The sequence below is a fragment of the Chiloscyllium plagiosum genome, unplaced genomic scaffold (genome assembly GCF_037043375.1).
Source record: "Chiloscyllium plagiosum isolate Xiang-an unplaced genomic scaffold, Cpla_swu_hap1 HiC_scaffold_9, whole genome shotgun sequence".
Lineage (NCBI taxonomy): Eukaryota > Metazoa > Chordata > Chondrichthyes > Orectolobiformes > Hemiscylliidae > Chiloscyllium > Chiloscyllium plagiosum.
In genome coordinates, this window is record NW_028270147.1 from 59,088,683 (window position 1) to 59,114,265 (window position 25,583).

Sequence of the window (25,583 nt, forward strand, 5' to 3'; positions counted from 1 at the left end):
ATTCCTTATAAATTTTCTTGCAAATTTGAGAGTCATTTTCAAATCACAGAACCTCTTTAGCAATTTTAAGAGCCATTGCTCTTACTTTTAATCTAATCAACCACATGTCACCGAAATTAAACAAATTGTCTCACCTACGTTTTATCTAAAGACTTAGAACACTAACCTTCAAGTGTTTAAATCTGCTGGGATTTTTCGTACACCCAAATCTATTCAAATCTGTCTAAACCAGTTCAAATCATGGACCCGAGCCCCCAAATCTGTTACGACACGGGGTAAACCCTCCTGCTTAATTTAAAACCAGAAACACCTATCTGTTACCTTCCCTTCTATAATACAATCCGAAAGAATTCCCGACTAGGATTTACAGGAAAATTCAAATTTTAAAACCAGCCACTGGTCAAATCTTCTCCTTATCTTCATCAGTAGATTGGCTCTCCAAGTCAGTGTTGAGGCTTTTCTCTATACAAAACCTTTCTCTAGACAGGTACCTCTCAGAGAGTTCTGACTAGCAGTCTACCTGTTCAATTTTCCCCGGTCTTATACCCCAAAGCATCAGATTGTGTCATTGGCTTTTAAGATTGTCAATATACTCAATTCAAACTTGATTGGAATTTGGTATTTACTGGTATAATTTAAACTGAATGGTCTAATTTGAATCTGTTTTGTCGTTTCCAGGCAACTAGCTACCCCAGTAGCTGGAGAACATGTTACATTGTGTCTTATTGAGAACACGTGGTGCTGTCACTGCTTGCTTTTACACTCTTAAAGGTATAGTACACTCATATCTTCATAACACTATTTCCTTGTGATAAATCTCTGTTGTGTCTCTCAAATTACCTCCAGAAACTCCAGAAATTGCTGCTTCACTGTCTTTCTTGTTAGGCTCCCCTTCCTATTAACTCTGAGCAGCTCTTCCCTCATTTCTTCGTTGTTACAGTCCCTTAATTATAATACCATTACATCTAATTCCAGCTTCTCCCTCTCAAACTGAAAAGAGAGTTCATTCACTTCTTAATGTAATCTGCCTCATTATACATCACATATCCAGAATTGCCTAATCCCTCCACCACAAACTCCTCCAAACAACCATCTCATAGACATTCCATGAATTCCTTTTCTTGGGATCTTCTGCCAACTTGGTTTTTTCAAACTACCTACATTTGAAGTACGATAGTCATAGAGATGTACAGCATGGAAACAGACCCTTCAGTCCAATCAGTCCATGCCGAACAGATATCCCAACCCAACCCAATCTAGTCCCACCTGACAGCACCCAGCCTATAACCCTCCAAACCCTTCCTATTCATATACCCATCCAAATGCCTCTTAAATGTTGCAATTGTACCAGCCTCCACCACTTCCTCTGGCATTCCATGCACGTACTATCCTCTGTGTGAAAACGTTGCCCCTTAGGTCCCTTTTATATCTTTCCCTCTCACTCTAAACCTATGCCCTCTAGTTCTGGACTCCCCAACCCCAGGGAAAAGACTTTGCCTATTTACCCAATCCATCCACTTGTCACCCCTTAGCCTCCGACACTCCAGGGAAAACAGCCCCAGCCTGTTCAGCCTCTCCCTATAGCTCAAAGCCTCCAACCCTGGCAACATCCTTGTAAATCTTCTCTGAACCATTTCAAGTTTCACAACATCCTTCTGATAGGAAGGAGACCAGAATTGCACGTGATATTCCAACAGTGACCTAACCAATGTCCTATATTAATTATACTCCAGAATTAGTATTTAGTTAACCATAATTATTCACTAAAAGTAAAGATACACTTCCCTAAGTACCTGCAGAGTTAATATTTTTCCTGCTGAACCCCTTTTCTGCATGTTTTTTCTATATCTTCAAAAACAACACTTTTCCCCGTTTCTAACAACTCCCCCATTTATTTTCTTTTACCATTTGTTGATTTTGAATTTTTTATTTTCTGCCCTCTTTTCATCCTAAGGTGTAGAGGCTCACAAACTTGCCGTTTCTATTACTCTTTCTTGTGTGCTTACTTTTGTCATGACCATCATTGATTTGTTGTCCTCCTAAGGACATTATCAACTTACTCATTATCTACTTTAACACGTTAAATCCTATTATTAAACCTACTATTATCAGTAATACATAAATGCCTAAATTAGCTAACCATTTTCTCAACTGGTCAGTCCCCAATCACCCCATTCCCATCTCTCATCTTTTCAAAGTTTATTCTCAATTTCTTTTATATTCTTTATCTTTTTCTTTACTATTTCTGCCTTATCTTCCACTAGGGAAGTGGTGTCTGGGATGAAGATGCAACATTCCTTACCAATTAGTGCACAGGTTCCCCCTTTTTTGGCCAAGAAATAATCTAGAGCCATTCGATTCTGTAAAGCTGTTAATCTTATGGCAATCATTTCGGTGGTTATGGCCGATATTTGGGACTGAGTTTCTCCCATTACGTCGGAGGTATTATTAATTAATTTCTCAAGGGCAGCCGCCAGTTTATGTATCTCTACCCCTGTCCTTGCAGTGCCGTAGCTTGGGAATAGTGTCCACAACAGATGGTCAGAGACCTATCGGGTCTTACGTTTTACTCCCCCTTCCTTCCTCAGGTTGTGTTCATGTTTTTCTAATCGGAGGTGAGGAATTATATAAGTAAGGTAACAGCGGCCACTCCAGCCTTTCTGGTTTTGAGGCACTGACTCATCAACATCAAAACATATACATTCGGTCATTCAAACATATTTTTCCCCGGTTATAAATGGATAGGCCTTCCGGCCGCATACCCAATAGGTTCCATTTAATATTTGGGGAACAGTCTTGGCCGTGGCTTGGCTGGTGGAGACACAAGATGATTTTCCTAATTGGAAAGGTGCGGCATCATTCTGATTACAAAATCAGGTGGTATTCACTGCTCCTTCCGGTGGGGAAATTATAAAGCTATCGATAATACCCGTGGTTCTCGGAGCCGGTCTAGGGAACGATCCTGCAAAGTTATATCCTTTTTGGTAAACGGTATTACCGAGGTGGGGATCCCAGATTCGCCATGGTGTGGGATCTCTGCACAGACCCAACAATTAGTAAGTCCCTTTTGTTCAGCATAATTTTGGCATAGTGTAGTAAAGTGATTTCTCCCATTTCCTCGAACAGTTAGTATTACTATTATTATAATACTATACCAATACCCACCCATTTCTAACCAATATCTACCTTCCTATCGCCCTATCTTAATCTTTTTAGGCGCCAGGGAGAGGTGAGTCCACGCAACCCTTACAATCAATACAATATATATCATCAAATATTAAAAGAGTCTTTTATCTTAGTTCATTTCCTCTTTCTCAGCTTAACTTTCAGAGGGTTGTCTGTAGGATGAGCGTGCCACTCCTCCAATGGGGTGTTCACAGGACCTTTGATGCGAGTGTGATGACTCCACCCTTTCTCAGAAGTCCGACCAGCTGTCTCAGTAGTCAGGAGCGTTAGGAATGGTCCCTCCCAGCTCGGGTGGAGTTTGGTATCTTTCCAGGTCTTGATCAGGACCCAATCACCTGGTTGTCGAACTCAAGTGGAGGTATCTGGGTCAATAGACCCTTCTTCCTACGATGATTATTGTCAGAGAAAAGCCATGTAAGAAAGGCACTATCTCACAATTTAATTTCTTCCCCACATCCTGATTAATGCTAGGAGGCCTGTACATAACTCCCATCAGGGTCTTTTTCCTTTGTGGTTCCTCAACTCTACTCTGCAGATTCTATACCTTCCAATTGTATATCACTTCTTGCTATCGATTTAATTTCATTTTCCACTATTAAGGCAACTCAGCACCCTCTGCCCATCTGCCTGTTCTTTTGATAGGACCCATATCCTTGGATATTTAGTTCCTATCCTTGATCCCCTTTCAGCCACATCTCTATGACACCTACAACAATATACATGGCAACTTCATTTTCCACTACAAGCTCATCTACCTTGTTTTGTGTATTGAATGTATTTAAGTATAACACACTCAGTTCGATGGGTGACTACCCCTCTTCTCATTGTTACCTGCTGTACCTATAGTTAGATTCCTGACCATTTCTATACTCTTGTCGTAATGCTTGTTCTGGAAATTTTTTTAACATCTGCTGATCCCTCTATCCCTTTAACTTTTTCCATAATTTTCCATGTAGCTGAACCACACCCTCTTAGAGATTTTTTTTAATGGTGACTTACTTGGAGGGCTAAGGAGATAGGGATGGAGAACGGAACTAGCTGGGTAGCGCTTTCAGAAGCCAATACAGATACGATGGATTGAATGGTCTCCTTTTCTATGTAAAATTTGATGAATATATTTTAAAATTCTTCACCATTAAGAATGGTTGAAAGTTTGAGTCTGGTAGATTAGCTTAAAAAGTTATAAAGAGAAGTTATTTTACCTTTTACATCAGGCCTTGTGAACTACTCAACTCTCCTATGAATTTTCCTATGAGTCTCAGCAACAAAATTTTGAAAGACAGTCAAAATTGAAGCCAATGTCCCCTGCACCCAAACATGTGCTGAGTACAACTAGGAAAGACCCTTTTACCCTTTCCAAAGTTTTGTTAAAATAGGTTGTTAAGGGGACATAAATTTAAGGTGAAGAGTGGAAGGTATAGGGGGGATGTCAGGGGTAGGTTCTTTACCCAGAGAGTGGTGGGGGCATGGAATGTGCTGCCTGTGGGAGTGGCAGAGTCAGAATCATTGGCGACCTTTAAGCGGCAATTGGATAGGTACATGGATGGGTGCTTAAGCTAGGATAAATGTTCGGCACAACATTGTGGGCCGAAGGGCCTGTTCTGTGCTGTATTGTTCTATGTTCTATGTTCTATGTAGGTCAGCTGCCATTCAGCATGGCCCAAAATGGCAACTAAAAGATTCAGAATCTGAGTCCACCTCTAACTGACTATCCAGCACAAAGCATTAACATTCTCATAGTTGCAATACAATTATATTACCCACTCCCTCACCCTAATTACTGCAAAAGATTCTCACGGTAACTGGGTTTCCAGCTCCTGTCCATGCATTCCTGATAAAGACTTAAAAGCAAACTCAATTCCCAACAACTATTTCTATATTTCAAAATACATGCCTGTGTATTACTCTGAGCAAAATACACAATTTAAATACAAATCAATGGTAAATGGACTGCAATCACCACTTAAGTAGTTTTTAAGTTTAAAAAAAAATAAATGAACAGTTTATGCCTCTTGCTTCAATTTGATACAGAAACTTAATTCATGTTGCAAGAATATATACTTTTAATTACTTTAATTAAATCATCCACAATGCAGTTATGGATGAACACAATGCAATTCAAAATAATTATAATATAATAAGTTATGTAAACAGTCAATTAACTTGTGGTAAGCACAAGTTAGTGGTAGCAATCATTTTAAAAATCTGTTAGATCAATTAAAATAAATAGGGGACTAAATTGGATAGGCCTGAAAACAGGCGAAGGTATGGGAACATATGATTAATTTGCCCCTGCACAGTGCAAAGCGGGTAATACGTCAACTTCATAGTTTCTTATGGGATTTGCTGCATGGGATTGTTGTTTGTTCAATGGGCCCTCCTCATATGCTTGTGGCCAAAGTCTTAAAAGGTAGTTTGCATTGGTTAAAGTTACCCACATCTCCTAGAAGGGAGGTCAAAAGGCGACTTGAAGTCAAGCTGGAAATAAATCTGGTCTGCAAAACATTGGAAAAGAATGCTCTAAGATTTTCCAATGCTGCAAGGTGGAAGGCCTTGATGGAAGGGATAGAAGATAGTCAAAATATTCTGTACCCAAGGGACTATGAAGGACCGTCAGCCACCCCAAAATACAGCAGGAGAGAGTAGACACATGGGTCTATGCCACATCACACCCTGAGGATATGGACGCAATGCAACACAAATATCAATTACATCAAATGAGTGGTCAGGTTCAATGAACTCCAACATTCTTTTAAATGCACCATTCTCAACATGGTGCCACAAAAATCTGCCATTTCGTTTTCAGGACTACATGGTACACAATAAGAGAGAACAGAACTGAACTACCTAGAAGCCTGCATCTCTCAAATCCTACAAAGGAGATTGTTGTATTAGTGCTTCAGGATTCTGGAGTAATCTTGCAATGATACCATGGAGTTAAGAATCACTAAGAAAAAATTGCTCAGTGTGGGTGATATATGGAACAGTAACTCCCCATCCCACTCCACCAACGATATGCAGGTCCTTGGCCTCCTCCATCGCCAGACCACGGCAACACGACGCCTGGAGGAAGAGCGCCTCATCTTCCACCTAGGAACCCTCCAACCACAAGGGATGAATGCAGATTTCTCCAGCTTCCTCATTTCCCCTCCCCCCACCTTATCTCAGTCCCAACCATCGGACTCAGCACCGCCTTCTTGACCTGCAATCTTCTTACCGACGTCTCCGCCCCCACCCGCTCTCCGGCCTATCACCCTCACCTTAACCTTCTTCCACCTATCGCATTCCCAACACCCCTCCCCCAAGTCCCTTCTCCCTACCTTTTATCTTCTGCTTGGCATACCTTCCTCATTCCTGAAGAAGGGCTTATGCCCGAAACGTCGATTCTCCTGCTCCTTGGATGCTGCCTGACCTGCTGCACTTTTCCAGCAACACATTTTTCAGCTCTGATCTCCAGCATCTGCAGTCCTCACTTTCTCCTAGTGCACCATTAGTCCCAAGCACCAACATTATTCACCAACTAATCTGATCATTAGATCTTCCACCGAATAATTATATGCTTCACTCCATCCTCATTCATCTACACTGTATCAAACCTCACACCTTCTTCTCAAAGCTTGCACATGCTGCCAGCTATTCAATGGTCACACCAGCCAAAACAGATTGCACATAATCAGTAACGCATTTGCCTCTTTCATGCAGTACAAGGAAACACATAACAGGCAGCTGAAGTTAGCTGGAAGAGGAAAGGTCATCAAGCAGAATACCTTGCACTGGCTCAATGTTTGGTTTGCTCAAATGTTCTTGGTATAACTAGTGTAGTATGTCGAATCTCAGTTCTCTTGGAATGACCAACTTCTCATCATAGATGAGTGAATTATCAACTACACTGTGGTGCCCTCTCTTTTCATTGTACAAGCTGAAAATGTGATGATGTGGCCAGCTTGTATCAGAGCACTGTGTCATTCATCAGATTTCATATAGCTGCTGACTTTTTGTCATTCAATCCCTCAAGCCTACTCTGATGGTCTAGGTTATGGCTGATCATCTACCTGAAGTGACACGTTCCATACTTCTGTATCCCTTGATGTCATTAGTAATTAGATAACTATTAAACTCAGTCTTGAACTTACTTAATGACTCAGCTTCCATAGCTTTCTGGGGTACAGAATTCCAAAGACTCACTACTGTTTGAATGGAAAACTTCCTCCTCATCTCAGTCCCAAATGGCTTGCCATTTATTCAGAGACTGTGACCCGGATTCTAGATCCCAACAGCTGGGGAAACAAACTGCCGAAGAAGTTCAGGAAGGCTCACAACATTTATGTAGAGAAAGCAGAGTTAATGTTTTAAATCCAGTTATCCTCATCAAAACATTATTGTATTATACCCAAGAGAAACATTTTTATTCCATCTTCTCTGTGTATCCCTTATAGAATTCTGCAAACTTCAGCGAGATCAACTCTCATTGTTCTAATCTCCACAAGATACAGGAGCAAGCTCCTCAATCTATCCTTATTGGCACTCCCACAACCCAGGAATCAGTTTGGTACACTTTTGTTGCACTCCCTCAAAGGCAATTATCTCCTTCCTTAGGCAAGGGAGTAGAACAACATACAGTACTCCAGGTACAGTCTCACCAGTGTTCTATACAATTGAAAGAAGATGTGTATTCCTGGAAACAAATCCTCTTGTAATAAAAACTAACATACCACTTGGCTTCCAAATTGCTTGCTGCACCAGCATGTTAGCTTTCAGTTACTTATGAACAAAGACAACCAGGTCCCATTAACCATCAAACATGCATTAAAGAAATACTCTGGACCTGAGGCAACCAAGGCTGACAAGGGAATTCGGTGACAGCATAAAAGCAAAAGAGAAAGAATATAATGTGGTGAAGGGCAGAGGGAAGCCAGAGGATTGAGAAGCCTACAAAAACTAACAGAGAACAATGAAAAAAGAAATAAAGAGGGGTAAGATTAAATATGAGGGTAAGCTAGCTAGTAATATAAAAGAAGATAGCAAGGGTTACTTTAGATACATAAAGGGCAAAAGAGAGGCAAACGTGGATATCGGACTGCTGGAAAATGACGCTGGAGTAGTAGTGGGGAACAAATAAATGGTCGAGGAACCAAATAAGTACTTTGCTCTCAGAAGCAGCTGGCAAGGAAGGTAGTTGTGGAAGTTAGAGATGCAGATATGTGGAAGGCAGTAGGGACACAGCTGAAAGTGAATGAAGTGTTAACAAGTGAAGCCTTCCTGGACACTGGAAAGCACAGTCAACTGATAAAAGCACTCTAGAAGAAGAAATACTCTGAACAGTAGTCTCATTTCTTAGGGCTGGATTATTTCAGAATAACTGGACATGAGTTTGAATCCAACATGGCAGATAGTGAAATTTGAATGCCATTTTAAAAACCTGAATAAAACATTTGCCAAAAGGCAGCCATGCAGCAACTGTTGATTGTCGTAACAAAATGTCATTTAGTTCACTGATGTTCTGAGGGTAGGAAATCTGCCATCCTTACTTGGTTTGGCCGACAGATTCAAGGCAATGTGGTTGATACTTTACTACTCTCTGGAGTACTATGGATTGGCAATAAATGATGGCCTACTCACTCGATGTCCACATCCCATTAAAAAATTAATAAATGTTTATAAGAGCAATTCCTTTGGCATTTCCTCACAGGCACAAGGAAACAATAGGAACCTGCCCTGGAATTTTCTGATGGGCAGAAATTCTCAGTTTAGTGTATAACTAATGGCACATCTGTGATCTTATACAGTCGTTCCAGTAGAGTGTCCGAAAATTAACTACAAGTCTTTCCTTCTCCATTTTTAATTAATGTTCAGCTTGTGTGGAACCATCTACAATGAACAATTTCCTGAAAATCATTTCCCACTTTAGAACAGCACTTAAATAGCTTTACAAGGTGTCGAATATTTTATTCCGCAAACTATCAAGGCAAGCTTTGGATCGTGGATGACTAGAGATATTTACTCCACTCTTCACCCTGCTTCAGAAAACAATAGATGATAGCAGAGTACAGGTACAATAAGTATTTACTTCTATCATAACAGACTCCTATATTTTCAATACATTGAGAAGGAAACAAGGACAAGAACTTTCAAGGCCCATGAGAGAAGGAAACAGCCGTCCTCAAAATAAAACCATTTAAGGCATTGAACAGCCTGCCAAGCAGTTTCTTCACAATGGCTAGAAGGCCTCAAGACTAAAGTTAATAAAAATTGAACCACCATTGTTATCTTTCAAAATCTCTTTGTATTGACATGACAAAGTTTACAGATTAAAAATATAACGATTCTTATCAATGTTGTACAGATCACAAATAGAAAAAGAGAGAGACCAAGTTTCAGAATAGGTGACTTAAGCTACTAATTATACTAGGAAATATTTTTCCACTTCTTTTGTGTCTATGAATAAAATCCATGGCAATCACTTTTTTCTCTCGTTACAGACAGTCTTTTGAAACTTAGACTAAAAACTGTTATTGTTACTGGCAGTGACATGATATTTTGAGTTAAGGTACATTTGAATAGCATGCTAATGTATTCAGTTGATGAACAGGTTCCCAAATCACATTGAGGAGAAAGTGAGGTCTGCAGATGCTGGAGATCAGAGATGGAAATGTGTTGCTGGAAAAGCGCAGCAGGTCAGGCAGCATCTAGGGAACAGGAGAATCGACGTTTCGGGCATTAGCCCTTCTTCAGGAATGCCCTTCCTGAAGAAGGGCTAATGCCCGAAACGTCGATTCTCCTGTTCCCTAGATGCTGCCTGACCTGCTGCGCTTTTCCAGCAACACATTTCCATCCCAAATCACATTGTCAAATGAGTAATATAATTATTTTCTTTCAAGCATTTCTTTCTTAATTATTTATTATTGCTACTCTGCCACTTCACTGATCTTGTGTGGGTTAAATACGATGCTCAGGAATTTTTTTAAAAACACCTACAAAAGACAACTAAACAATCACGTATTACTTAATCCACACAAAGCAAAATCATATATCAGCAATGGCCAGTGACTGGCATTTTTGCTGCAAGCTTGTTATATGTACTCCTAATTAAAAAGAGGAAAATCGGGATTAAATTATCAGTGCCAAGATTGGTGTACAGATAGCAAAATATGCATCAATATTGCTCATCTCACAAGAACATCAAGTCCTATGGCATAGGATGAAACCTGCATCTGTAGCTCAAATCAATCGCTCATCTAGATTGCTGCTAAATCATCTTTTTGTTGTTGTTGTGGCAGAGGTAAAAATAACTTCACTGTTTATCATTTGCCATGTTATTTTCTTAAATCAACAGAACAGAAAAGCAAATTTACTTGTGGCCTTCAAATCAGTTTGTACAACAGGGAAAATAAAGCAAATGCACAACCATCTTAATCATTATTTTGAGTGGATTTAAATATGCTGCTGTGTCAATGACATAAGTATGTAATTTTCTCATAAGAGTTGCTATAAAAATATCTGCTGGCTCGGGTTCCTTAAAGCCCACTGTCTATCAACGCCTCCATCTCTTCTATTTCTGTCTGTCATTAATTGTTATCCAAATTTGCAAGCTTGATGACTCACAAGACATAGGATTAGTTGTGAAGCATTTCCTTACAATATGCTCGACAGAAAATAAGAACAGTAGCATTTCCAAGAGAACAATTAGAAAGAAAATGCAAAACTGTTCATCAATTAGATAAATTATGAGAGAAAAACTTCAAATGCAAAATATTTTCCTTCCTTGGACAAAACATACAGAGCACTTGGTTCTTCTAATTGTATACACCTGTAAATTTTCAGAGAGAGAAAAATCAAAATTGAAAATTCAGCACACTTCAAAGTAACTGCTGTAATTTGGAGCCTACATACAACAGAGCAATATTGACAAAAGAACTGTGTTGGTGAAGTGAATAATTACCTGGACATGAAATACAATATGTTATCCGTGTGAGCCCCAGAATGCTACCCTGTTGCTTCTGGCTAGACCTGGTGAAAGTGATGTAAGTTTTACTTTGGTAAACATGGCAGTCAAACTGCTTAAAAACACGCAATACAGCTTGACGGATGACATGACACGTGCACGAAGTAAAGAAATCCAGTGCTACAGTATTTTGATTGCAACAACCAATGCAGTGCCAGCTGTGGAGTGTAGGTCTTGCTGGAATGGGAAGCTTTATTTGCAGTAGCCTCCCAAAGCACTAGTACTCAGATGTGCAAGGGTTTTGTTTTGCACTTGTGTATTCTGCTGAGAGTGTCATCGTGTTGTATCTGGGTTTCCTGCAGCAGAAAATTTTGTCTGATCCTTAAGTTACTGCTAAATCATGTTCAAATATTTGACAACTTCATTGCATCTGCAATAATTAATAATTTGTTTGCTCAACCATATCCTAGGTCAGTTATGAGTCAGAAATTTAGATCTGTATCTTCATAATATGATGCATTGTAAAATCAATCCTATATGCTTATTGTCAAGCTACTTAGCACATTAAGATCAAAGTAAGACAGATTTTGCAATTACAAATTTCAAAGAGATGGTTTGAGCTTCAAACATATTGTCCATTTACTGTTCTACAAATTTGCAGGTTTCCCAGTTATATCAAAGCCTCTAATGACTTATCCTAGTCTCTTTTACACATGCAGAAAAGTCTGTATCCAATAGCACAGGAATATATTTTAACATTCTATCTTGTAATTCTTTCTGCTGTTTCACTGAAATTTCTCAATTAAAAGTTGAATAGAAACAAAATTTAAATGCTAAAATGTAGAGGAAGAGAAGAAAAGAAACAAAAAAATGACAGATGGCTGCAAAAGACTAAGAAAGAACTGTATAATAAGAGAAAGGATAAAAGACATAACATACAGCTGGAAATAAAAAGGAACTAGATAACTAAGCAAGAGGGAAGCTGCAACGCACTTGTGAAACATTATTCCAACATGTTTCAGTGCTTTTGGGACAAGAAGGAAGTAAAACAGGAAGGATATTATTAAGCTGGAGAGGATTCAGAAAAGACTTAACCAGGATGTTGCTGGGTATGGAAGGTCTGAGTTATAAAGAAAGGCTGGGATTTTTTCACTGGAGCATAGGAAGTTGAGAGGTGACCTTAGAGAGTTTATAAAATTATGAGGGGTATAGATAGGGTTAATGGCTGTTGTCTTTTCTCTAGGATGGGGGATTTCAAGACGAGGAGGCATTTTTTAAGGTGACAGGAGAGAGATTTAAAAAAGACATGGGGGCAATTTTTTTTTACACAGGGCGTGAATGAACTTCCTGAGGAAGTAGTGAATGTGGGTACAAACATAATGTTTAAAAGACATTTGGATAGATACGTGAATAGGAAATGTTTGGAGGGATATGGGCCAGCAGCAGACAGGTGGAACTAGTTTAGTTTGGGATTATGTTTGGCATGAACTGGTTGGACCAAGGGGTCTGTTTCCATGCTGTGTGACTCTACGACTCTATAGTCGAGAGTGTGGTGCTGGAAAAGCGCAGCAGGTCAGGCAGCATCTGAGGAGCAGGAGAATCAATGGTTCGGGTGTAAGCCCTTCATTCCTGATGAAGGGCTAATGCCTGAAACATTGATTCTCCTGCTCCTCGGATGCTGCCTGACCTGCTGTGCTTTTCCAGCACCACACTCTCGACTCTGATCTCCAGCATCTTCACTTTCTCCTCTATGACTCTATACTTGTGCAGGCTCTTAAAAATCCACTTTATAAATGTTATAAAGTATAGCTTTTCCATTTAATAAGGACATAAAATAAAACCGAAACATAATCCCTTATGTTAAAACTGTAAAAATAATAGTAACTTACTAAAATTATCAATTTATTTTATAACATTTTAGTACTGGGACTGGGAAATGAGTATTCAAGGCCTCTCAACATTTAAGAAAGGCAAAAACAGCAGTAACTCTGAGGATCAGGAGATTTTATAGAACAGGCGGAGGACCAAGAAATTTTATCAAGAACAGGAATATAGAATATGAATGCAAACTAGCAAAAAAAATTTTGACTGACTGTTCAAGTTTCTATGAGTGCATAGAAAGGAATCAGGGATCTTGAACAAATGAGCCAATGGGCTGAGGAATGGCAGATCGAGTTTAATTTAGATAAATGCGAGGTGTTACATTTTGGGAAAGCAAATCTTAGCAGGACTTGTACATGTAATGGTGAGGCCCTAGTGAGTGTTGCTGAACAAAGAGATCTTGGAGTACAGGTTTATAGCTCCTTGAAAGTAGAGTCGCAGGTGAATAGGATAATGAAGAAGGAGTTTGGAATGCTTTCCTTTATTAGTCAGAGCATTGAGTATAAGAGTTGTGAGGACATATTGCAACTGTACAGGATGTTGGGTCGGCTACTTTTGGATTATTGCATGCAATTCTGGTCTCCTTCCTATCGGGACGATGTTTTAAATTGCAAGAGTTCAGAAACGATTTACAAGGATGTTGCCAGAGTTGGATGATTTGAGCTTTAGGGAGATGTTGAATAGGCTGGGGCTATTTTCCCTAGAACATTAGATGCTGAGGAGTGACCTAATAGAGGTTTATAAAATCATAAAGGGCATAGATAGGATAAATCGACAAGGTGTTTTTCCTGGGGTGGGTGAGTCCATAACTAGAGAGCATAGATTTAGGGTGAGAGGGGAAAGATATAAAAGAGACCTAAGGGGCAACTTTTTCACACAGAGAGTGGTGTGTGTATGGAATGAGCTGCCAGAGGAAGAGGTGAAGGCTGGTACAATTACAACATTTAAAAGGTATCTGGTATATGACTATTGTATATGTATAGGAAGGGTTTGAAGGCCAGGTTCTGGCAAGTGGGACTAGATTAGATTGGGACATCTGGTCGGCATGGACAAGTTGGACCGGAGGTCCTGTTTCCGTGCTGTACATCTCTATGACTCTAATTGGCTAAAAAGAATGTGGGTTCATTCAAGGCAGAGTCAGCAGAATAGAAAAAATGACAACTTTGTCTCTTTATACTGAAGAAGATACCAGAAATCACTCAGAACTAGAGACCCAAGTGGCTATGGAGAATGAGGAGTTGAAGGAAATTAGTATAAGAAGATTGTACTGGAGATGTTAATTGGGTCTGAAAGTTGATATATCCTCAGGATCTGATTATCACCACCAAGAATGTTGAAAACGGTGACTCTAGACACAATCAATAAACTGGTGATTATCTCCCAAAATTCTATGGATTGTGGAATGATTTCTGCGGTTTGGAAGGTAGTAAATATCACAACACCATTTAAGAAAGGAGTGAGAGAAAAAAAGGGAACTGCAGACTTGTGAGCCTTACGTCAGTAGTGGGAAAATGTAAGAATCTATTAGAAATGATGAGATAAATAGACACCTGATTGATGATGATCTACAAAGGCAGCATAGATTAACGAATTGGGAATCATCTTTTGCAAATTTGGAGTTTTTTTGAAGCTGTTGCTAACAAAATTGATAAATGATAGACATATTATTCTTAGATTTTCGGAAGGCTTTTGATCAAGTCCCCACAGGAGACTGGTTAGAAAAGCACATAGGAAGTAGATACTGCCATCAACTAAGGATTGACTGACAGACAGAAAATAAAGTAGGAATAAACAGGTCATTCTTGTATTCATAAGTACAAGATATTCATAACTCAGGGTCCCCCCATTACATGCTAAGTGGGAAAGTACATTGTGAGGAAGATGCAAAGTGACTTCAGGAAGATTTGGACAGGTTTATGAATAGACAAGTTTTCCACTTTGGAGGAGGAACAGGTGTGTAAATTATTTCTTACATGGTTAGAGGATAGAGTGTATATATATATATACGAAAGGATCTCGGTACCCTTGCCAATAAGTCACTCAAGGCTAACATTCATATTCACCGAGCTATTAGGAAGATTAGTGAAATGTTAACCTTCATTGCAAGAAGTTTTGACTCCAACAGTGGTGAAGTCTTTCTTTAATTGTACAGGAGTTTGGTTAGACCACACCTAGATGTATTCAGCTTTGGACTTCTTATCTCAAGAAAGATATTATTAACATCGAGAAAGTGAAATGAAGGCTCACGACAATTGTCCCCGGAATGGCGGGACTGTCATACGAAGAGAGATTGGGTAAACTAAGCCTGAATTCTCCAGAGTTTCTAAGACTGAGAGGTGTTCGTCTTGAAACCTATGAAGTATTTAAAAGATAAACAGGGTGGATGTAGGTAAGATGTTTCTATCGGCAGCAGGTCTGGCAGCATCTATAGAGAGAAAGCAAAGTTAAACTAATGAGGCAGTGCAGTGGCTAGCACTGCCACCTCAAAGTGCTGGGGACCCAGATTCAATTCCAGCTTTGGGTGACTGTGTGTGGAGTTTGCATTTTTTCCTAGTGTCAATGTGGATTTCCTCTAGGTGGTCTGGTTTCCTCCTACCATCCAAAGATGTGCAGGCTAGGTGGATTGGCCATGGGAAGTGCAGGGTTACAAGGATAGGGTAAGGGGAGGTTGGTCTGGGTGTGATGGTCTTAGGAAGGTCAATGTGGACTCAATGAGCCAAATGGTCTGTTTCTGCACTGTCGGGATTCTATGACTAACATTTCAGGTCCAGTGACCCTTCTTCTGAACTGGTCAAGTGATCCAAAACATTAATTCTGCTTTCTCTCCACAGATGCTACCAGACCTGCTGAGTTTTTTCCAGTAATTTCTGTTTTTGCTTCTGATTTCCAGCATGCACAGTTCTTAAATATTTTTGAAAAAACAATCAAGCCTGGTTTCATTCTACACTCTGACTTATCCAGTAGTTCCATTAGCTGGGGTCTTAACAATTAAACAGACTTTCATTACATGGAAAATGTCAGTGGAGGTCACGGGACACCTGTGACCTAGGAGACCATCCAGATCCCTAATCAGAAGGCAGTGGGAAAAAGGTAGGTGAAGATGGCAATACATAACCTATAGCACCAAGGACAAGGTCACAGTGTTATAAGAAGTTTCATTAACTGAAAGGAGTGATTAATGTCAGTTAATATATTTCATTGAGTCATAGAGCCATAGGATCAGACAGTTGGAAACAGATGCTTTGTTCCAACTTGTCCATGCTGACAAAGTTTCTCAAACTAAACTAGTCTCATACAATGGGTATTTGACCCATATTCTTCTAAAGCTTTCCTATTCATGCACCTATCCAAATGTCTTTTAAATGTTCTAACTGTACCTGCATCTCCCACTTCCTCAGGCAATTCATTCCTCAAACGATCCTCTGCGTGAAAAAGTTGCCTCTCAGGTCCCTTTTAAATCTTTCCCCTCTCACCTTAAAAATATGCCCCATCCTCATCCTAAGGAAAAGATCTTTGCTATTCACCTTATCTATGTCCCTCATAATTTTATAAATCTCTACAAGGTCACCCTCCAACCTCAAACTCCAGTGAAAAAAGTCCCAGCCTAGCCAGCCTTTTCTCACATTTCAAATCCTCCAGTCCAGGTAATATCCTTGTAAATCTTTTCTGCATCCTGTCCAATTGAATAATATCCTTCCTAAAGCAGGGCAACTAGAACTATACATTGTATTCCAAAAATGTGGACTCACCAACATCCTGTATAAATACAACATAACATCCCAACTCCTATACTCTCATGTCTGGGCAAAAAAAGCAAGCGTTCCGAACTCCTTTTTTTTAACCACCTTGTCTATCTGTATCACAACTTTCAAAGGTCATATGAATGCATCATACCACTAACCTCACCTATTGTTCCAGTTGTCATACCTCCCTCATGCAACAACCAAAAATCTTTATAAATCAAGTCTCATAACTAACATTCACATATGTAACGCAGTTGCAATCCCTAAAACCACAGCTTGTACCTTGCACACACTAGCAATTATTAAGCCATGATTTGGAGATGCCGGTGTTGGACTGTGGTGTACAAAGTTAAAAATCACACAACACCAGGTTATAGTCCAACGGACAAACCTGTTGGACTATAACCTGGTGTTGTGTAATTATTAAGCCATGACAAGTCACATTATCCAAACAGATTGCATAACATTCACTCACATTCTTCCTCCTTTCTTGCTGGAAATTTTAGCATGTAAGTGAGGGCAGCATAAACTAAAAACAGTTTCTATGATTGTATCTTCTAGTACTCAAACAGATATTGATGCTAGGTATTATGAGAATGGCCTATTTGGAGGCTGTGCCGGGAGGTTGAAACTATTGATGCTAATGTTATCCCGCACATTTAATCTTCTTTCTCTCATTGACTTCTCACTCTATCAAATTTCTTTGAACTAATAGGGTAAGCATACTCATATAGTTATATTGTTATGCTGTTAATACATTATGTGCTACAATATGTTAACATGCAGTCGAAAGGGGTACTAGGTAACAAGAGTTAATAACTAAGGAATTAGTGCAAGAGGCTGCTAGTGATGATAAAGAATGCCAGAAGAGAAAGACCTCATTCAATCAGCTAACTGATGAACAGATGCAGGTAGTAGCAAGGAACGGGAAGAGACACAGCAAAACAAAAATGCCAACAATGCCTTTTATGTATGGACATAACCTCGGCAGACAAGGCAAAATCAATATATTATATCAGCCCTGGACAAAGGAGCTACAAGAATAGTTCATGGGACTCCTCCCATGAGTCAGATAAAAGATCTTTTGCTTGGTGATTATTGAGCAATTTATAAGATGGGTGGAAGCCTCACCCACAAAAAATCATTCAACAACAACTGCTACTTGACAATGGTGGTAGTGATAGATGGGAATACTGATGCAGGTAGATTCAGATTAGGGAATGCGTTTTGCAGGTTAAATGATTAAAGAAGTTTTAAATAGCTGGGAACAAAACTTTTACATGGCCTATCACCCAAACAATTCAGCTATGGAGAAGCAAATGACTGGAATATTAAAGTGAATGCCGACTAAAGCCATCCAGGAGACAGGCTAGGGATGGGTAGTCTTTGCCTCATATCCTAAGGAGATTCAGCAACACCCAGTAGAGCAACTGGATTCACTGCATATGAGTTAAAGGGCAATGAGATCACCAGGGGATGTGGTGTCTGGTAGTGAAAAAAAAGGACCCATGAGAGACAATGTTAAACAGTTTGTGACAGAACTGTATAAACAGTTGCATAGACTGAGACTAGAAGTTAGGGATCAGCAGATCATAGACAACATTGAAGTAGGTACTCAGAATAGGGAATAAATGAACCTGGCAACTGGAAAAAACAAGTTTTACCTCGAAAAGTGGGCAGGGCTTTACACGGTAATAATTAGTGATATTTATGCCTATGTTGATATGAAAGGAAAGAGGTGCTGGAAATATTGATCGCAATTGAAGCAATGAGAAAAACAGTGGGCATTTCCACAGGGCACTGAACCTTCTACAATGATAACATTGCCAACTACACACACCATCTACCATGCTGCACTGGGTGGAGAATCAGAGGCCCAAATAACTAACTTATCTGAAGGAATTGTCAGGTGAAAGTGAGGACTGCAGATGCTGCAGATTAGAGTCGAGAGTGTAGTGCTGGAAAAGCACAGCAGGTCAGGCAGCATCCAAGGAGCAGGAGAATCGACGTTTTGGGCAAAAGACTTTCATCAGGAAGAATTGTCACCCCAGGAAGAATTGTCAGCCCAGACCAGAAAATGAACTAGTTTTGGTAAAGGATGATAAAAATTCTTTATGTATACTAATGTTGAAGCTTGTTGCTGCAGTGCATACAATGTTTTATGTGCATACTGGACTTCATCTCACTTATTTGGCAAGGTGTTCAGGAAACATTGGGATTACATGAGAGGACTGGCTCCAATATTATTTCAGGTTATTCTAATGTCTTTCTTCACCTGCATTGTACATGGAGGTTTATGCATACTGTGATGATGTTGGTCCTTTAACAAGGTTATTTTGTCCTTGGTTTTTTCACGAGGGGTCGTAAAGGCAGAGGTTCTGACATATCTGGAAATATCTACTTGAGAAGGTTTTTAAGTCTTCCTTTTAAAACACGTGTACAGGGGAACCTCGATTATCCGAACGAGATGGGTGGGCAACATCATTCAGTTAATCAATTAAGTGCTTTTCCTCTGGGGCTCGGAGTTTTTAACGTCTACTCCCATTCAGGAGACTGCAGCAGCGCACAGCCCGCAAGCCACGCCCCCAACCAACACCATCCCCCATCCCCGTCCAGCACCGCCCCGTACGACATCCCTGTCCAGCAGTGCCCCCCGCCCCCACCCATCCAGCACTGCCCCCCACCCGACCCTCATCCCCCGTCCAGCACCGCCCCCGCCAGCCAACCCACTCCAGTCCAGCACCACCTGCGCACCCCCATCCCTGTCCAGCACTGGCCCACACCCCACGCCTGTCCAGCTCCGCCCCCATCCACATCCAACACCACCCCTGCCCGCCGCCCCAGCCCGTCCAGTACCGCCCCCACCCGCCCCATCCCCGTCCAGCACCACTCCCGCACCCCCATCCCCGTCCAGTACCGCCCCGCACCCCCATCCCCGTCCAGTACCGCCCCGCACCCCCATCCCCGTCCAGCACCACTCCCGCACCCCCATCCCCGTCCAGCACCACTCCCGCACCCCCATCCCCGTCCAGCACCACTCCCGCACCCCCATCCCCGTCCAGTACCGCCCCGCACCCCCATCCCCGTCCAGCACCACTCCCGCACCCCCATCCCCGTCCAGTACCGCCCCGCACCCCCATCCCCGTCCAGTACCGCCCCCGCCCGCCCCATCCCCGTCCAGCACCACTCCCACACCCCCATCCCCGTCCAGCACCACTCCCGCACCCCCATCCCCGTCCAGCACCACTCCCGCACCCCCATCCCCGTCCAGTACCGCCCCGCACCCCCATCCCCGTCCAGTACCACCCCCGCCCGCCCCATCCCCGTCCAGCACCACTCCCACACCCCCATCCCCGTCCAGCACCACTCCCGCACCCCCATCCCCGTCCAGCACCACTCCCGCACCCCCATCCCCGTCCAGTACCGCCCCGCACCCCCATCCCCGTCCAGTACCGCCCCGCACCCCCATCCCCGTCCAGTACCACCCCCGCCCGCCCCATCCCTGTCCAGCACCACTCCCGCACCCCCATCCCCGTCCAGTACCGCCCCGCACCCCCATCCCCGTCCAGCACCACTCCCGCACCCCTATCCCCGTCCAGCACCACTCCCGCACCCCCATCCCCGTCCAGCACCGCCCCCGCACCCCCATCCCCGTCCAGCACCGCCCCCGTAAACCATCCCCGTCCAGCACCGCCCCCGCACCCACATACCCGTCCAACACCGCCCCACCCGCCCCATCCCTGTCCAGCACCGCCCCCGCACTCCCATTCCTGTCCAACACCGCCCCCGCACCCACATCCTCGTCCAACACCGCCCCACCCGCCCCATCCCTATCCAGCACCGCCCCCGCACCCCCATCCCTTTCCAACACCGCCCCTGCACCCCCATCCCTTTCCAACACCGCCCCTGCACCCCCATCCCTGTCCAACACCGCCCCTGCACCCCATCCCCATCCAGCACTGCCCCACGCACATCCAGCACCGTCCCCGCACCCCCATCCCCGTCCACCACCGCCCCACCCACCCCATCCCTGTCCAGCACCACCCCCATACCCCCATCCCTGTCCAGCACCGCCCCACCACCCCATCCCTGTCCAGCACCACCCCCGCACCCCCATCCATGTCCAGTACCACCCCCGCACCCCCATCCCTGTCCAGCACTGTACCACACCCCATGCCTGTCCAGCTCCACCCACACACCCCATACCCGTCCAGCACTGCCCCACGCCCCACGGCCATCCAGCTCCGTCCCCGCACCCCCATCTCGTCCAGCACAGCCCCACGCCCGTCCAGCTCCGCCCCTGCACTCCCATCCCCGTCCAGCACTGCCCCACGCCCATCCAGCTCCGTCCCTGCACCCCCATCTCCGTCCAGCACAGCCCCACGCCCGTCCAGCTCCGCCCCCGCAACCCCATCCCCGTCCAGCACTGCCCCACGCCCATCCAGCTCCGCCCCCGCACCCCCATTCCCGTCCAGCACTGCCCCACGCCTCCTCGCCCGGGCAGCCAGACTGGGCACTAACAACAAGACGATTGCTACTGCTGCCTTTGCGGGGTAAGTCTCCAAATAGCGCGCACACACAGCCACTGGCACAGCCACATACACAACTTTTTACTGCAACATTTTGACAAGATCCACGTTTACCCTGTACCAATGTTGGAGAGATTATCTGGGGAAGGGGGGTTAGGGTACACCCCTGCGTAGAACTCCAAGGTAAGTGTGGGGAGAGAGAGAGAGGGCAGGAGGTCAGTCATTTGGAGACGGTGCCTGTTTAATCATTGTAAAAAAAAGACGCAGTCACTGTTGGAAATACATGTTTGATGTAATGTTTCTATTGGGACCTCGAGATCTCCTTTGGATAATCGGTTTTCAGATAATTGGTATTCGGATAATCGAAGTTCCTCTGTACAATGAAAAGGAAAAGGCCAGTTCTCCCAATTCAAGGTTTAGTTTCGTTTTAGCAAGCAGTCTAATTCAGGCTGCTGGTGAAAGAAACAGCTCCATGGTGACCCTCTCTCTCTCTGCAATCTCTCTCCTGTAAGAACCTGTATTTGAATTTACCTTTTTGCCAAGGTATTATAGGATGTTGTAAGTGTTTGCAACAGTATCATTAAGTTGCGAAAGAGTCAATTGGGTTATTCTAAATTCAGCTCTCTTTTTGGGCATAAGCCCTTCATCAGGAATGAGGCCCCATTCCTGATGAAGGGCCTATGCCCGACGCGTCAATTCTCTTGCTCCTCAGATGCTGCCTGACCTACTGTGCTTTTCCAGCACCACAATCTTGACCCTGATCTCCAGCATCTGCAGTCCTCACTTTCTCCTAAGTAGTTCTGAAAGGTGGCATCATCCAAACAGATGCAATGTAGGCAAAGCAACTGGGAGAATGGGATGGAGTCCTTGCAGGACATGGGGTAGCAAGGGATTTAGTGAAGGTAGCTATAGGAGTCAGCGGCTTTTTAGTGGAAGACAGTGGACAGTTTATTCCCCAAGATACAGACAGAAGGGTCAAGGAAATGAAGGGGAGGGTTGGAAGTGGACAATGTGAAAGTAATAGAGGCATAGAAATTGGAGGCAAAATGAACAAATTTGTCAAGGTCCTGGTAGGATCATGAAGCAGAACCGAAACAGTCATCGATGTACCAACAAAAAAGGTTTTGTGTGTGTGCATGTGTGGTGTGGGGGGGGGGGGGGGGGGGGGGGGGGGGGGGAGAGTGGGCAGCCATGTAGAACTAGAACAAGGATCCATATACCCTATAAAGAGGCAGGCACAATTAGGACCCATGCAGGTGTCCATAGCCACTCCTTTGACTTGACAGAAGTGAGATGAATTAAAAGGAAAAATTGTTCAGTGAAAGAACAACTTCAGCCAGGCAGAGGAAAGTGGTGGTGGTGGATGGGGAGTGTTCAGCCCTCTGGTCAAGGAAGAAGCTGAGAGCTCTCAGACTATCCTAGTACGGAATGGAGATATAGAGGGATTGGATATCCATGATGTTCAGGAGGCAGTTCGGGCCAGGGTACTGGAAATTGTCAATATAGTAGAGGGCATCAGAGGAATCATGGGTGAAGATGGACAGAGTCTGGACAAATGGAGAGAGGTTGGAGTCAAGGTATGAGGAAATGAGTTCAGTGGGGCGGGAACAGACTGATATAATGGGCCTACTAGCATTGTCTAGTTTGTAGGTTTTGGGAAGTAGGTTGAAGCGGGGCTGTCCAGAGTTGAGAGACAGTAAAGTTGGAGGTATGAGGCGGGGGGAGGGGGGGGGGGGGGCGAGGTAAGACCTCTGGAAGTAATGAGGTCGGTGACAGTCCTGGCAACAATGGTTTGATGTTTGGATGTGGAGTCATGGCTCCCTAGCGCCCCCCCACATTTTACAGTCAATGGCCAGATGACAAGGCCTTACCTAATCTGGTCCATAGCATGGTGGTTGCCTCTGAAATAGTCTAGAAAGTTAGCCAGTTGTATTAAACTGTTACAAAGAAAGATTGACAATAAAACCAGATCAAACACGAGATATCAATCTCTGCATCACAGCCAACCAACCTTGCTAGGACTTTCCCACTGACATTTAGACTTGTACCAAAATTGGGAGATCTGGCCTAAAGACTAGGTAAATCACAGTCTGGAACATTCATGTGAAACAGCACTAAAACTGATTCATAATCTCACTGCCATCCTTAAATAAGCACAAACACAAAAGTAAAATATTGTGGATATTTGAAGTCTAAAATAAAAACAGAAAGGACAAAAGAAACTCAGGAAGTCATGGCAGTACCTGTGAAGAGAAAAACAAAGTCAACATTTTGGGCTAAATCTTAGCCCAAAAAGTGGTGAGTTTTGATGAATTTTCTTTTTGAGAGGGTTTTCACCATAAGGCCAAGTAAAATCTCACTACCTTACTAAATTCACCCTCATTACCAAATACACTAACTACATGCCCTGCCCTTATGGTGCCACTCTCATTCAATTCTAGCCCCATCGTGGGCGGCACGGTGGCAGTGGGCGGCACGGTGGCACAGTGGTTAGCACTGCTGCCTCACAGCGCCAGAGATCCGGGTTCAATTCCCGACTCAGGCGACTGACTGTGTGGAGTTTGCACGTTCTCCCCGTGTCTGCGTGGGTTTCCTCCGGGTGCTCCGGTTTCCTCCCACAGTTCTAAAGATGTGCAGGGTCAGGTGAATTGGCCATGCTAAATTGCCCGTAGTGTTAGGTAAGGGGTAAATGTCGGGGTATGGGTGGGTTGCGCTTCGGCGGGTCGGTGTGGACTTGTTGGGCCGAAGGGCCTGTTTCCACACTGTAAGTGATCTAAGTGATCTAATCTGATCTAATCTTAACCATGCACTATTCTCTGAAGAACTTGCCATTTAATGGAGATCCACCAAAAGACCAGCATTCTTCACTGTTCTTATTAATTATTCACTCATGGGGCATGTGGGTTGCTGGCTTGCCAGCATTCATTGTCTGTTCCTAGTTGCCCTCAACAAGATAGTGGTGAGATTCCTTCTTGAACCACTACAATCCACATGCTGTAGGTTGATCCATAATGCTCTAAAATGAGGGAATTCCAGGATTTTGATCCACCTGCAATGAAGGAATGGTGAAACATTTCCAAGTCGGGATGCTACATGGCTAAGAATCATAGACTTAGAATATCAACTGTGTGGAAGGTGGCCATTCAGCCGATCAAGTCCACACCAGCACCCTACCGGTTCCCTGTAACCCCACATTTCCTATGGCTAATCTACCAAGCCTACACATCCCTGGACACTATGGACAATGGTCAATCCACCAACCTGCACATCTTTGGGATATGGGAGGAAACTGGAGCACCCAGCAGAAACCCACACAGACACAGGGAGGACATGCAAACAGTCATGCAGGGTTGGAGTCAAACTCAGTCCCTGATGCTGAGATGCAGCAGTACTAACCACTGAGCCACTGTGCCGCCTGTGACCACTTGGGGGGAACTTGCAGGTGGTGTTACTCCTGTGTATCTACTGCCCTTGCTTTTCTACATGGCAATGGTCATTATTTTTGGAAGTTGTTAGATAAGGATCTTTCCCGAATTTCTGCAGTGGATCTTGTAGATAGTACACTCTGCTGCTACTGACCTTCAGTGGTGGACTGAGTGAATGTTGGTGGATGTGGTGCTTTGTCTTGGATGGAGTCAAGCTTCTTTTGTATTGTTGGAGCTGCAACCATCCAAGCAAGTGGGGAGTATTCCATTACAGTCCCAACTTGTGCCTCATAGAAGGTTAATAGGTTTAGGGAATCAGGAAGAGTTACTTGCCGTAGTACTCCTAGCTTCTGACCTGCTCTTGTAACCAGTGTTTATGTGATTGAATTTCTGGTCAAGGATGTTGAAAATGGGGATTCAGTGAAGGGAAAACCATTGAATGTCAAGGGATAATGGTTAGATTGCCTCTTGTTGGTCATTGTCTGGCATTTATGTGGAATGAATGTTACTTGCCACTTGTCAGCTCAAGGTTGGACATTGTCCAGATCTTGTTATATTTGAAAATGAACTGCTTCAGTATCTGAGTCAGAGTCATCGCAAATGATGCTGAAGATTGCATAATCAGTCATCGGCGAACATCCCATTTGTGATCTTAAAGTGAGGGAAGATCATTGATGAAGAGCTGAAGATGGTTAGGCCCAGGACACTACCCTGAGGAACTCCCACAGAGCTAACCTGGAGCTGAGATGACTAACTTCCAATAACCACAACCATCATCCTTTGTGCCAAGTATGATGCCACCCAGCAGAAAGTTATCCATTGTTTCCAGCTTTGCTAGGTCTCCTGAAGCCACACTCTATCAAGTGCAGCCTTGATG

The 25,583-nt window shown here is 43.3% G+C and overlaps 1 protein-coding gene across 2 annotated transcripts in view; it reads right to left on the bottom strand.

Annotated features, from left to right (window-relative positions):
• Nucleotides 1-16,833, bottom strand: part of lrrc7 (leucine rich repeat containing 7) — a 688,069-nt gene extending 671,236 nt beyond the window's left edge. The window contains exons 1-3 of one of the 2 annotated variants that reach the window (XM_087990651.1): nt 16,759-16,833; nt 15,257-15,361; nt 11,126-11,193 (exon numbers count right to left, since the gene is read on the bottom strand). The gene's annotated coding sequence lies outside the window, so the exon portion shown is untranslated. Of the gene's footprint in view, nt 1-11,125; nt 11,243-15,256; nt 15,362-16,758 lie in introns of those variants that run through there. The other variant, XM_087990652.1, reaches the window with a different exon arrangement.
• Between the last annotated feature and the right edge of the window lie 8,750 nt (nt 16,834-25,583).